Here is a 13,712-nt window from a genome sequence, read left to right as displayed (position 1 = left end):
GCTCCTTATTATGGCATCAGTGACGTGGTGCCACCCAAAGAGCATCTCCATTCCTTTTAACTATTTCTCTATATTCAAAGTGTTTAGCTGTTAATAGTAACTTTCCCACCCCGGTGCACGTGTCTACATCCACTTGTCACTTGGATTTCCCTTTTTAAACTTCCGGTGTATGTTCAAACCTGCTCTATTCTTAGGCCAAAGACTATTATTCCATGCAGCCTGCCCTCAGTACAGCCCCTGTCCCTCCAGTCTGGATGTAATCCTCCCCTTCTGCCTCCTTCAGTAGCCCTCAGTCTCTTTTTCTCTCAAGGCACTTTTTTACTTCTTTTTGAGTATTACATTTATTTCTGCATATATTTTACCACCTTTATACATATAGCTAATATTTTGGTTTAATACTATTAGACTATTAATAGATATTTGTTAAATAAGTGAAATAAACAAATAAGCATGTATCCTCATGGCCACAAAGCAATCTATTTATAAGTTAAAATCACCTGCAATTTTATTTCTAAAATTACAAAAATAATTCTTTTTCACGTCTCCTAAACTGATAATCATTCCAGGATTTTATCATCTAGTAGAAGTTTTCGGGATTGAGTTTGGTAGTATTTTAGAATTAAAGATACAAAGCTTTGTAATAATGTGGACTATAGGAAAGGATTCCAAAAAGTAAGCACTTGACATGGAAAAACACTGAAGCATTTCACCAGAAGTTGGGAAAGTTAAAGAAATTATGATAGAACACGTCTGATTATTCATTAATGCTAAACTGTGATGTCTCCATTTTCACCAATAAGATGGTAAGTCAAGTATTTCACACTAGAATCACCACCACATGTGTGAAAAGCAGAGCGACCACAGAAGACTCAAGAGAGGGATAAGTTTAGTTTTTAGGAGCATGGACTTTGTATCTAGACTGACTGGGGTTAAAACTCAACCCCACAGTGTGACCTTTGGTAAGCCAAGCCACTTAAACTCTGTGTTCCAGCTTAATCATCTATAAAATGAGGGTATATGTATTAATGGATGTAACACTATTAGAGTAGTACAAGCACAAAACAAGAACTACACATTTAAATATTAATTTTAATAAGGAAGAGAAAACATCTGTGTTTGGCGAGATTATAATCAGCTTTTTAAAAATTATTTTCAGAGTCTAATTAATTTTTAAAGGAACTGTAGTATTTTAGAACTTTAAAACCCCTATAGATCTGGTCAACCAAATTTAGTTGCAATGTGTTTAAATGACTTGCTCAAGAACCCCCAGGTAGTCAGTGGCCCAATTAAGGAAACAATCTTTTCTTTTCTCTTTTTTCTCTCTTCTTTTCTCTTTCCTTCCTCTCTCCCTCTCCCTACATACCTCTCTCCCTCTCAACCAACTAGTCATCACTCAATGTGTCCATATACACCAAATAATTTGAGGTAGGTAATTAGAAATACACTTTCCTGATTTCAAGCCCCAAATTTATGCACCGTGTTTTCCTATGGATTTTAAAAATGCACTGCTCTTCAAAGCAACTTATTTCAAAGTTATTGAAACATCATTTCTTCTCACTAGTCTTTCCCTTTAACATATTAGGATTCTATTCATCTTACTTGGTAAATAAGTAAGGTCTCTGGGGAAAAAAAATCTAAAGATTTGAGAGACTATAGGTCAGCCTCAGGCTGTGATTTGCAATGATCCAAGAACACAATATCTAGACTGTAAGTATTTAGCTCTCTGTTAATAACATTTCTCATATAGTATAAGCCATAATAAAGAGAAATGAGAAACATAAATATTTTATTATTTACACAAATATGAGGCATAAATAGCTGAAATACATAATCTCAATTTTTTTAAATCATAAAATATGATTTGGTTAACCATTTTGCAGGTTTAGAAACCAAACAAAAATTAGATGGTGTGAGTTTCTCTCCTTCCCTCCTTATTCTGTCTACTATCTCCAATATAGAAAGCAGAAGAGACAGAAAGGAAGCAAAAGTATAACGATTACTTCATTAGAGCGATGAATAATCAAATATTGAATGTATTTCAAGGTTTTTACAGAGAACAGAAATGGGGTTTAGTGAAATATTGCACACCACGATACCCACTTGAACATACTGGGTAAGAAGATGCAGCTTTGGTAGAGAAGAAACTGTCATCTTAAGAGCCCATGCTGGTTTAAGCTCTGAACAAGGAAACCTGCTCAATCCTTTAGTCTATGGAACACAAAAACAGTTACAAAGCTATTTTTAAAGGATAAGAAAAAGAAAAAAAAAGAAGAAAAAAGTTCTCCTTATTATGGGCAAGTGGCTTACTTTGCTGCCAAAGACCCCATTTACCAACAAGTATTGGAATCAAATACCTTAACTTGTGCTTAAAGACCTATATGCCAGGAAAAGTTATTTTTTTCCTTTTTCCTTAATCCTTTTTCATAATCCTCACAACCTGATAAAACCCTAAGCTTCCAAGAGGATGTACAGTAATTGGCGCAAATTTTTTATCTTTCCTTTTCTTTTCATTTTTTGCGTAGGAAGAATCAAAATAAACAATGGGGCCAGATGTTTTTAAATGTTTTCATTAATACCTCGTTTTCATCTCATCTCAACAGATGCTAGGAAAGTCTTGTAAATTATCTAAAGAAACCTCTGGGAATGGATATCAGAAGATTTGGCCTTAATATATTTCCAGTGTGATCAGCAGGCTCCGCTCCCCCACCAAGAAGGTGATCAAATCAAAGGATGATCTAAACAAGAGCTGTATTTTAAATATTTAGACAGTTACTTGTTAGCTGGTTTCTAGTTGAATTGGTTATCTATCTAGTTACCAATGCTGCAGTCGTGCAGTCACCTATACATTATTTAAACGTATTTAACTATTAAAGGCACTACCACCAATAATGAAATAGACCTTTATGAAAACTGTGAAAAAAAAATTATCTTCTAAACCATTAGGAAATAATATAATATACATGTGCTATTTTCCTTTTTTTTTTTTTTTAAAGATTTTATTTGTTTATTTGACAGAGAGAGACACAGCGAGAGAGGGAACACAAGCAGGGGGAGTGGGAGAGGGGGAAGCAGGCTTCCTGCTGAGAAGGGAGCCCGACGTGGGGCTCGATCCCAGGACCCCGGGATCATGACCCTAGCCAAAGGCAGACACCTAAGGTGGGATTTTTTTTCTTTCAAAATCAACATATATATGGGCGCCTGGGTGGCTCAGTTGGTTAAGCGACTGCCTTCGGCTCAGGTCATGATCCTGGAGTCCCTGGATCGAGTCCCGCATCGGGCTCCCTGCTCGGCAGGGAGTCTGCTTCTCCCTCTGACCCTCTCCCCTCTCATGTGCTCTCTCTCATTCTCTCTCTCTCAAATAAATAAATAAAATTAAAAAAAAAATCAACATATATTAGATTTTCACATGAGTAGGTAAGAATGCTAAACAGTTGGAATATTCTAAAGATTTTCCTTCAAACTTTTTCCTTCAAAGTCTTTGTTCTTCACATAATTTTGACCTTTCCCTGTGTTTTGCTTTAGTATCTTCTATTGTAAAGAAGTGTCTCACAGGATTTGAGAGTATCCTTGCTTCTTTCCTCCAAGGTAAAAATGTATTTTCATTGGCCTAAGAAAAATCTAATAGAGAAAATCTGACAGATAAAAATTAAGCAATATATATATATATATATTTTTTAAGATTTTATTCATTTATTTGACAGAAAGAGCGAGCACAAACAGGGAGAGCAGCAGGCAGAAGGAAAGGGAGAAGCAGACTCCCCAACTGAGCAGGGAGCTGGATGTGAAACTCGATCCCAGGACTCTCAAATCATGACCTAAGCCAAAGGCAGATGCTTAACTGACTGAGCCACCCAGCATCCCACCTCTTAGCCTAGGAGCCCAAGCAATATATTCTTAGTTGCTATTAAATAATAGGAAATATTGTGTCTCATGTGTAAAACACTTTACAGAATAAAATAAGTGTGTGTTTTTTTTTATTATACTTACTAGAGGAACTATAGAGTCTGATAATTTTGCAGGGGAATCAAACTGGCAAAAAGTATCAAAAGTATTAAAACAAGTTTCACATTTCTTAATTGCATAATTCTAAAAAGACCACATTATATACAAAAAATCAGAAGACAAAATTGGCAAAATAAAGTGTAAAAAAACTCTCAAATGTCATTTTTAAAAAATTTTTCTTATTATCATATAATCTATTATTTGTTTCAGGGGTACAGGTCTGTGATTCATCAGTTTTACATAATTCACAGTGCTCACCATAGTACTTACCCTCCCCAATGTCCATCACCCAGACACCCCATCCCTCCCACCCACCTCCACTCCAAAAACCCGCAGTTTGTTTCCTGAGATTAAGAGTCTTACGGTTTGTCTCCCTCTCCAGTTTCGTCTTGTTTCATTTTTCCCTCCCTTCCCCTATGATCCTCTGTCTTGTTTCTCAAATTCCCCATATCAGTGAGATCATATGGTACTTGTCTTTCTCCAGTTGACTTATTTCGCTTAGCATAATACCCTCCAGTTCTATTAATGTTGTTGGAAATGGCAAGATTTCTTTTTTTTTTTTTTTTTTTGACGGTTGCATGGTAATCCATTGTTTATATATACCACATCTTCTATATCCGTTCATCTGTTGATGGACATCTAGGCTCTTTCCATAGTTTGGCTATTGTGGACATTGCTGCTAAAAACATTGGGGTGCATGTGCCCCTTCAGATCACCACATTTTTATCTTTGGGGTAAATTCCCAGTAGTGCAATTGCTGGATCGTATGGTAGCTCTATTTTCAACTTTTTGAAGAACCTCCATACTGTTTTCCAGAGTGGCTGCACCAGCTTGCATTCCCACCAACAGTGTAGGAGAGTTCCCCTTACTCTGCATCCTCGCCAACATATGTCGTTTCCTGACTTGCTAAATTTAGCCATTCTGACTGGTGTGAGGTGGTATCTCATTGAGGTTTTGACTTGGATTTCCCTGATGCTGAGTGATGTTGAGCACTTTTTCAGGTGTCTGTTGCCCATTTGGATGTCTTCTTTGGAAAAAGGTCTGTTCATGTCTTCTGCCCATTTCTTGATTGGATCATTTGTTCTTTGGGTGTTGAGTTTGTAAGTTCTAAATAGATTTTGGATACTAGCCCTTTATCTGATAGGTCATTCGCAAATATCTTCTCCCATTCTGTTGGTTGTCTTTTGGTTTTGTTGCACATTTCTTTTGCTGTGCAAAAGATTTTTATCTTGATGAAATCCCAATAGTTCATATTTGCCCTTGCTTCCCTTGCCTTTGGCAATGTTCCTAGGAAGAAGTTGCTGCGGCTGAGGTCGAAGAGGTTGCTGCCTGTGTTCTCCTTTAGGATTTTGATGGATTCCTGTCTCACTTTGAGGTCTTTCATCCATTTTGAGTCTATTTTTGTGTATGGTGTAAGGAAACGGTCCAATTTTATTCTTCTGCATGTGGCTGTCCAATTGTCCCAACACCATTTGTTGAAGAGACTGTCTTTTTTCCATTGGACATTCTTTCCTTTGTCGAAGATTAGTTGACCGTAGAGTTAAGGGTCCATTTCTGGGCTCTCTATTCTGTTCCATTGATCTATGTGTCTGTTTTTGTGCCAGTACCATACTGTCTTGATGATGACAGCTTTGTAATAGAGCTAGAAGTCCAGAATTGTGATGCCGCCAGCTTTGCTTTGCTTTTTCAACATTCCTCTGGCTATTCGGGGTCTTTTCTGGTTCCATACAACTTTTAGGATTATTTGTTCCATTTCTTTGAAAAAAGTTGATGGTATTTGGATAGGGATTGCATTGAATGTGTAGATTGCTCTAGGTAGCATAGACATTTTCACAATATTTGTTCTTCTAATCCATGAGCATGGAACATTTTTCCATTTCTTTGTGTCTTCCTCAATTTCTGTCATGAGTATTCTATAGTTTTCTGAGTACAGATTCTTTGCCTCTTTGGTTAGATTTAGTCCTAGGTATCTTATGGTTTTGGGTGCAATTGTAAATGGGATCGACTCCTTTCTCTTTCTTCTGTCTTGTTGTTGGTGTATAGAAATACCACTGATTTCTGTGCATTGACTTTATATCCTGCCAGTTTACTGAATTCCTGTATGAGTTCTAGCAGTTTTGGGGTGGAGTCTTTTGGGTTTTCCACATAAAGTATCATATCATCTGCAAAAAGTGAGAGTTTGACTTCTTCTTTGCTGATTTGGATGCCTTTTATTTCTTTTTGTTGTCTGATTGCTGAGGCTAGGACTTCTAGTACTATGTTGAACAGCAATGGTGATAGTGCACATCCCTGCCGTGTTCCTGACCTTAGGGGAAAAGCTCTCAGTTTTCCCCCATTGAGTATGATATTCGCTGTGGGCTTTTTGTAGATGGCTTTTATGATATTGAGGTATGTACCCTCTATCCCTCACTCTGAAGATTTTTGATCAAGAAAGGATGTTGTACTTTGTCAAATGCTTTTTTCTGCATCTATTGAGAGTATCATATGGTTCTTGTTCTTTCTTTTATTAATGTATTGTATCACATTGGTTGATTTGTTGATGTTGAACCAAACTTGCAGCCCAGGAATAAATCCCACTTGGTTGTGTTCAATAATCCTTTTAATGTACTGTTCAATCATATTGGCTAGTATTTTGGTGAGAATTTTTGCATCCCTGTTCATCAGGGATATAGGTCTGTAGTACTCCTTTTTGATGGGGTCTTTGCCTGGTTTTAGGATCAAGGTAATGCTGGCTTCATAAAATGAGTTTGGATGTTTTCCTTCCATTTCTATTCTTTGAAATAGCTTCAGAAGAATAGGTATTGGGCGCCTGGGTGGCTCAGATGGTTAAGCGTCTGCCTTCGGCTCAGGTCATGATCTCAGGGTCCTGGGATCGAGTCCCGCATCGGGCTCCCTGCTTCTTGGGAGCCTGCTTCTCCCTCTGCCTCTCTCTCTCTCTGTCTCTAATGAATAAATAAATAAAATCTTTAAAAAAAAAAAAAAAAAAAAAGAAGAATAGGTATTAATTCTTCTTTAAATGTTTGGTAGAATTCCCCTATAAAGCCATCTGGCCCTGGGCTCTTCTTTGGTGGGAGAGTTTTGATTACTGCTTAAATTTCCTTAGTGGTTATGGGTCTGTTCAGGTTTTCTATTTCTTCCTGGTTTAGTTTTGGTAGTTTATTCATCTCTAGGAATCCATCCATTTCTTCCAGATTATCTAACTTGCTCTAGTTGCTCATATGTTTTTATAATTGTTTGTATTTCTTTGGTGTTGGTTGTGATCTCTCCTCTTTCATTCATGATTTTATTTATTTGGGTCCCTTTTCTTTTCTTTTTGGTAAGTCTGGCCAAGGGTTTATTAATCTTATTCTTTCAAAGAATGAGCTCCTAGTTTTGTTGATCAGTTCTACTGTTCTTTTGGTTTCTATTTCATTGATTTCTGCTCTGATCTTTATTACTTCTCTTCTCCTGCTGGGCTTAGGCTTTATTTGCTGTTCTTTCTCCAGCTCCTTTAAGTGTAGGGTTAGGTTGTGTATTTGAGATCTTTCTGGTTTCTTGAGAAAGGCTTGTATTGCTATATACTTTCCTCTTAGGACCACCTTTGCTGCATCCCAAAGATTTTTAACAGTTGTGTTTTCATTTTCATGTTTCCATGAATTTTTTTTTAAGATTTTATTTATTTATTTGACAGAGAGATTGACAGCGAGAGAGGGAACACAAGCAGGGGGGAGTGGGAGAGGGAGAAGCAGGCTTCCCGCTGAACAGGGAGCCCGATGTGGGGCTCGATCCCAGGACCCTGGGATTATGACCTGAGCCGAAGGCAGACGCTTAATGACTGAGCCATCCAGGCGCCCCTCCATGAATTTTTAAAATTCTTCAATTTCCTGGTTGACCCATTCATTCATTAGTATGATGCTTTTTAGCCTCCATGTATTTGAGTTCTTTCCAACTTTCCTGTTATGATTGAGTTCTAGTTTCAAAGCATTATGGTCCGAAAATATGCAGGGAATGATTCCAATCTTTTGGTACTGGTTGAGACCTGATTTGTGACCCAGGATGTGGTCTATTCTGGAGAATGTTCCATGTGCACTAGAGAAGAATGTGTATTCTGTTGCTTTGGAATGGAATGTTCTGAATATATCTGTGAAGGCCATCTGGTCCAGTGTGTCATTTAAAGCCTTTATTTCCCTTTGATCTTTTGCTTAGATGATCTGTCCATTTGAGGGGGGGGGTGTTAATGTCCCCTACTATTATTGTATTATTGTTGATGTGTTTCTTTGATTTTGTTATTAATTGGCTGCTCCCATGTTAGGGGCATAGATATTTACAATTGTTAGATCTTCTTGTTGGATAGACCCTTTAAGTAGGATATAGTGTGCTTCCTCATCTCTTATTATAGTCTTTGGTTTACAATCTAATTTGTCTGATATAAGGATTGCCACCCCAGCTTTCTTTTGGTGTCCATTAGCATGGTAAATGGTTTTCCACACCCTCACATTAAACCTGCAGGTGTCTTTGGTTCTAAAATGAGTCTCTTGTAGACAGTGTATCGATGGGTCTTGTTTTTTTAACCAATCTGTGTCTTTTGATTGGGGCATTTAGCCCATTTACATTCAGGGTAATTATTGAAAGATATGAATTTAGTGCCATTGTACTGTCGGTAAGGTGACTGTTACTGTATATTGTCTCTGTTCCTTTCTGGTCTATGTTACTTTTAGGCTCTCTCTTTGCTTAGAGGACCCCTTTCAATATTTCTTTTAGGGCTGGTTTGGCGTTTGCAAATTCCTTTAATTTTTGTTTGTCCTGGAAGCTTTTTATCTCTCCTTCTATTTTCAATGACAGCCTAGCTGGATATAGTATTCTTGGCTGCATATTTTTCTCATTTAGTGCTCTGAATATATCCTGCCAGTCCTTTCTGGCTTGCCAGGTCTCTGTGGATAGGTCTGCTGCCAATCTAATGTTTCTACTGTTGTAGGTTACAGACCTCTTGTCTTGAGCTGCTTTCAGGACTTTCTCTTTGTCTCTGAGACTTGTGAGTTTTACTATTAGATGTCAGGGTGTTGACCTATTTTTATTGATTTTGAGGGGGGTTCTCTGTGCCTCCTGGATTTTGATGCCTGTTTCCTTCCCCAAATTAGGGAAATTCTCTGCTATAATTTCCTCTAGTATACCTTCTGCCCCTTTCTCTCTTCTTCTTCTGGGATCCCAATTATTTAATGTTGTTTCACTTTATGGAATCATTTATCTCTCAAATTCTGCCCTCGTCATCCAGTAGTTGTTTATCTCTCTTTTTATCAGCCCCTTTATTCTCCATCATTTGATCTTCTATATCACTGATTCTCTCTTCTGCCTCATTTATCCTAGCAGTTAAAACCTCCATTTTTGATTGCAGCTCATTTAATAGCCTTTTTGATTTTGAATTGGTTAGATTTCAGTTCTTTTATTTCTCCAGAAAGGGATTCTCTTGTATCTTCTATGCTTTTTTCAAGCCCAGCTAGTATCTTTAAAATCGTTGTTCTGAACTCTAGTTCTGACATCTTAGTAATGTCCGTATTGATTAGGTCCCTGGCAGTCGGTACTGTCTCTTGTTCTTTTTTTTTTGAGGTGCGTTTTTCCATCTTGTCATTTTGTCCATAGGAGAATAGATGAATGAGAGAACAAAATGCTAAAAAAATGCTAAGAGGGTCAACAACCTCAGAAAAATATACACTAAACAAATCAGAAGAGACCAGAAACCGAGGGTAAAAGAAAGGGGAAAACAAAAAAAGAAGGGGAAAAAAATAAAAGAATATGATCAGGCTGTTGAATAGAACAGAGCCACACACTAGATTTTGGGTGTATTTTGGTCTGTTAGAAGAAAGTGCCTCCCAAAATTTTAAAGAAAGAAAAACTTACATTTATAAAAAATTAAGGGTTAATATGATGAAAGAATGGAATATGACTGTAAAGATGAAAATTAAAAAAGATTTTAAAAAAGGAATTGATAAGAAGTTGGTTGAAAAAAGAATGAAAAAAATTTTTAAAAAAAAGAATGTGGTCAGGCTGGAGACTAGAACAACATCATACACTAGATTTAGGGTATATTTTGATCTTTTAGGAGAAACTGTATCCCAAAACTTTAAAGAAAGAAAAACTTACATATATATATATACAAAAAATAAGGTTAAACATTGAGGAGATAGAATATGACTGTAAAAATGAAACATTAAAAAAGATTTTTAAAAAGGAATTGATAAGATGTTAGTTGAAAAAGGAAAGAAGAAAACTTCAACTAAACAAAAATAGAAAAAGAAAAAAATAAAATTAAAAAAATTAACTTTGAAAGACTAAAGAATCAGGGGAAAAAAAGCCATGGATTCTATGTGCTGTATTCCTCTAGTGCTGGAGTTCTGCTGTTCTCATTGATGGGTAAACTTGGTCTTGGCTGGCTGTTCCACTGATCTTCTGGGGGAGGGGCCTGTTGCAGTGATTCTGAAATGTCTTTGCCCCAGGTGGAATTGCCCTGCCCTTGTCCGGGGCCGGGCTAAGTAATCTGCTTGGGTTTGCTCTCAGTAGCTTTTGTTCCCTGAAAGCTTTCCATATAGCTTTGGAGGAGGAGAATGAAAATTGTGACCTCCCAATCTCTGCTCCAGAGGAGCCGAGAGCTCGGGGCATCACTCCTCAGTGCACCCTCAGAGAAAAGCAATCACTCCCGTCTCCCTGGGCTCCAGCCGCACTCCGTGCTCACCCAGACTGTGACCAAGCATTTCTATCTTTGGTGCACGACCCCATTTGGAGTCTCCAAACCCAGCAGATTCCTGTGGTGCGCTCCCGCACTGCTCCTCCTGGGGGAGGAAGGGGAGTCTCCCCGGATCTGCCGCTTGTTGAGTCCCAGCCGGGAGAGCAGTGGCCCGGCTGTGCTGCGGATCATGGTTTACGGCAACCCCAAGCTGAGAGTCCACTCCTTGGCTCCGGGAGCTCTGCCACACTCAGTCTTCCTGTGACCCCGAAGGTCCTAAGACCACACTGTCCCAGTGAGGGTTCCACCCCCTGCTTAGCCACTGGAGCAACGTCCCTCAGCAGAGCAGACTTCTGACTTTGTGCTCCGCTGCTCTATCACTTATCGGTATCTGGCTGATGGAGGCTCCCTTCCCCCGCAGTCTATCTTCCCTAATATTGCCTCAGACCCACTTCTCCTCATGTCCTACCTTCCAAAAAGTGGTTGCTTTTCTATTTTAGAGAGTTGCTGTTATTCTTTTCTTCAATCTCCTATTGAGTTTGTAGGCGTTCTGAATGGTTTGATAACTATCTAGCTGAATTCCGGGGACCAGACGAAAGTTAGGTCTCCTACTCCTCTGTTAACTCCTCAACTCTCAATTGTCTTTATAAAAAACAAAAGAGCTGGGGTGCCTGGGTGGCTCAGTCTGTTGAGCAACTGACTCTTGATTTTTGGCTAAGGTCATGATTTTGGGGTCCTGGGATCAAGCCCCATGTTGCACCTTTATGCTCAGTGGGGAGTCTGCTTGAGGATTCTCTCTCTCCCTCTCTGCCCTGCCCCCTGCTCTCTCTCAATCTCTCTCTCTCTAAGATAAATAAATAAATCTTAAAAAAAAGAGCTAATAATTGAGATGCTAGCAGCCATTAAAAAAAATTTTTTTTTTTAATTTAATGGCATGGAGAAAAACTAATAATATATCAATTTTTAAATTGTGGAGAAATCTGGGGCACTTGGGTGGCTCAGTTGGTTAAGTGTCTGGCTTTGGCTTAGGTCGTAATCTTGGGATCCTGGGATTGAGCCCCACATCGGGCTCCCTACTCAGTGGGGAGTCTGCTTCTCCCTCTGCCCCTCCCCCTGCTCCTGCTCTCTCAGTCTCTTGTTCTCTCTCTATCAAATAAATAGATAAAATCAATTTTGGAGAAATCTATCTGAAAAGAAACTCTCTGGAAGGAAATATAATAAAATACTAAAAGAGGTGGCTCATTGGTGTTCTGCTTCTTTATAGCTGTAGTTATTTGTCACATTTATTGAGCAATGCATATATTTGTTACTTACATTTTCAGAAATACATTTGAAGTAATTCCTTTCAAATATATTTCTCATTTAATATGTTAGCACTTCATGAGTTAAGCAAAACAGGGAATAATTTTCCTTTTCATAGTTGAGAAGAATGGGTAATTTCCCAATTGAAGGAGCTTGATTAATAAAACCCAGATCCTCCAAAGCCAGCCTCAATGCTTCTTCAATGATATCATACTAGAATTACAGAAAATAATATGTGAACATCTTATAAGTTTTTCACAATAAAGGAACAATAATTATAATCTGAGATGTTATTAATAATGTTTAATTTATTTGATATTCTTTATAAATTCCTAATTCCAGTTGAGAGAAAAATAAATGTATAATATCAGACAAATGTTAATAAAAAGGGATATCTAAGTAAGTAAAAGGTGTAAGGAATAAAATTCATCATTACATCTATGTTTGATTTATTATGAGAGCAAATATTAGAAGAAAATCTAAAACTCTTGTTTTACTTTAGGAAGATACTGAACAGGGTATTTCAAGTAAGAATGAAGAAAGTCATGTCAAGAATATTAATAATGACTGGGTGCCTGGGTGGCTCAGATGGTTAAACGTCTGCCTTCGGCTCAGGTCATGATCCCAGGGTCCTGGGATCGAGTCCCGCATCGGGCTCCCTGCTTGGCGGGGAGTCTGCTTCTCCCTCTGACCCTCCCCCCTCTCATGCTCTCTCTCTCAAATAAATAAATAAAATCTTTTTTTAAAAAAAAAAAAGAATATTAATAATGACTAAATGTAAAAGAGTCTATATGGCAAGAGAGAAAGAGTAAAGAAAGTTATACAGACTTGATAAATAACTGATAGCTTTTTAATAAAGTAATCTATTTTAATCAATGAGAAATTAAAGTAGAAACTAGTATCTTTATAATTATTTATTGAGGATTACTACAGGGCATAATTAAGAGACTAAAACAATCAAGATTAAAGCCAGATTCTTTACATACCATTCTAGCAGTTCATGTAGTCTAACTCCTGTGCATCAACACTCTGGCCACTTATGCTCTCCTCATTCCCTTGTCCAGCACACATATGGCCAGTGCCAGTGAGCCACTTCAGAGCAGAGATAGCCAGATTCATTTTTGTATGTGCAGAACCTAGCACAGTGCTCAACAGTGGGTAGGCATGCACATTTGCATATGTCATGCAATTCATTTCAATAGCCAAACCATATCACCTCAAAAATGATATTAAAAAAATGCATAATACACCCCCAACCTAATGAAATGATTTGGGGGATTATCTACACTACCAGATAATTTATGTTACTGGTTGCCTATTCCGTTAGGTAATGGAGATGTGTATTCATGTAGGGCTAATATGTTTGATGAGTTTCAAACTCAGTCATTTCCCAGGCAGTAGCCTCTAAGTCAAGGTCACAAATTGAAAAGCTTATAGCAAGGCAAATAAAGTCAACATGTGAAGTTGATTAGCTGCAATAAGCATATTTCTCTCACCACTGACTGGGAAACAGTTACCGAGAAACATTTTTTTAAGCAGGAATGATGATAAATGGAACTGATCCTCAGCCTCAGGAACACACAAAAAAAAGGGGTTGGGGGACTGAGCTAAACTTTCAGGCCATTTCTAAATGGTAGATTCTACTCAACCCCACCTGATGGTGCCAAGTAGGAATACAAGACCATTGTAGCAAGATCTGACTTTTCAAGGG

At 38.0% G+C, this 13,712-nt stretch overlaps 1 protein-coding gene across 2 annotated transcripts in view; it reads right to left on the bottom strand.

Annotated features, from left to right (window-relative positions):
* GALNT13 (polypeptide N-acetylgalactosaminyltransferase 13) overlaps positions 1-13,712 on the bottom strand; it is a 547,381-nt gene that overhangs the window by 193,115 nt on the left and 340,554 nt on the right. The window lies entirely within an intron of this gene.

This window comes from Neomonachus schauinslandi, chromosome 3 (genome assembly GCF_002201575.2).
Source record: "Neomonachus schauinslandi chromosome 3, ASM220157v2, whole genome shotgun sequence".
NCBI lineage: Eukaryota > Metazoa > Chordata > Mammalia > Carnivora > Phocidae > Neomonachus > Neomonachus schauinslandi.
Note: the sequence above shows the minus strand (reverse complement) of the source record. Positions and strands in the feature narration are given on the sequence as shown.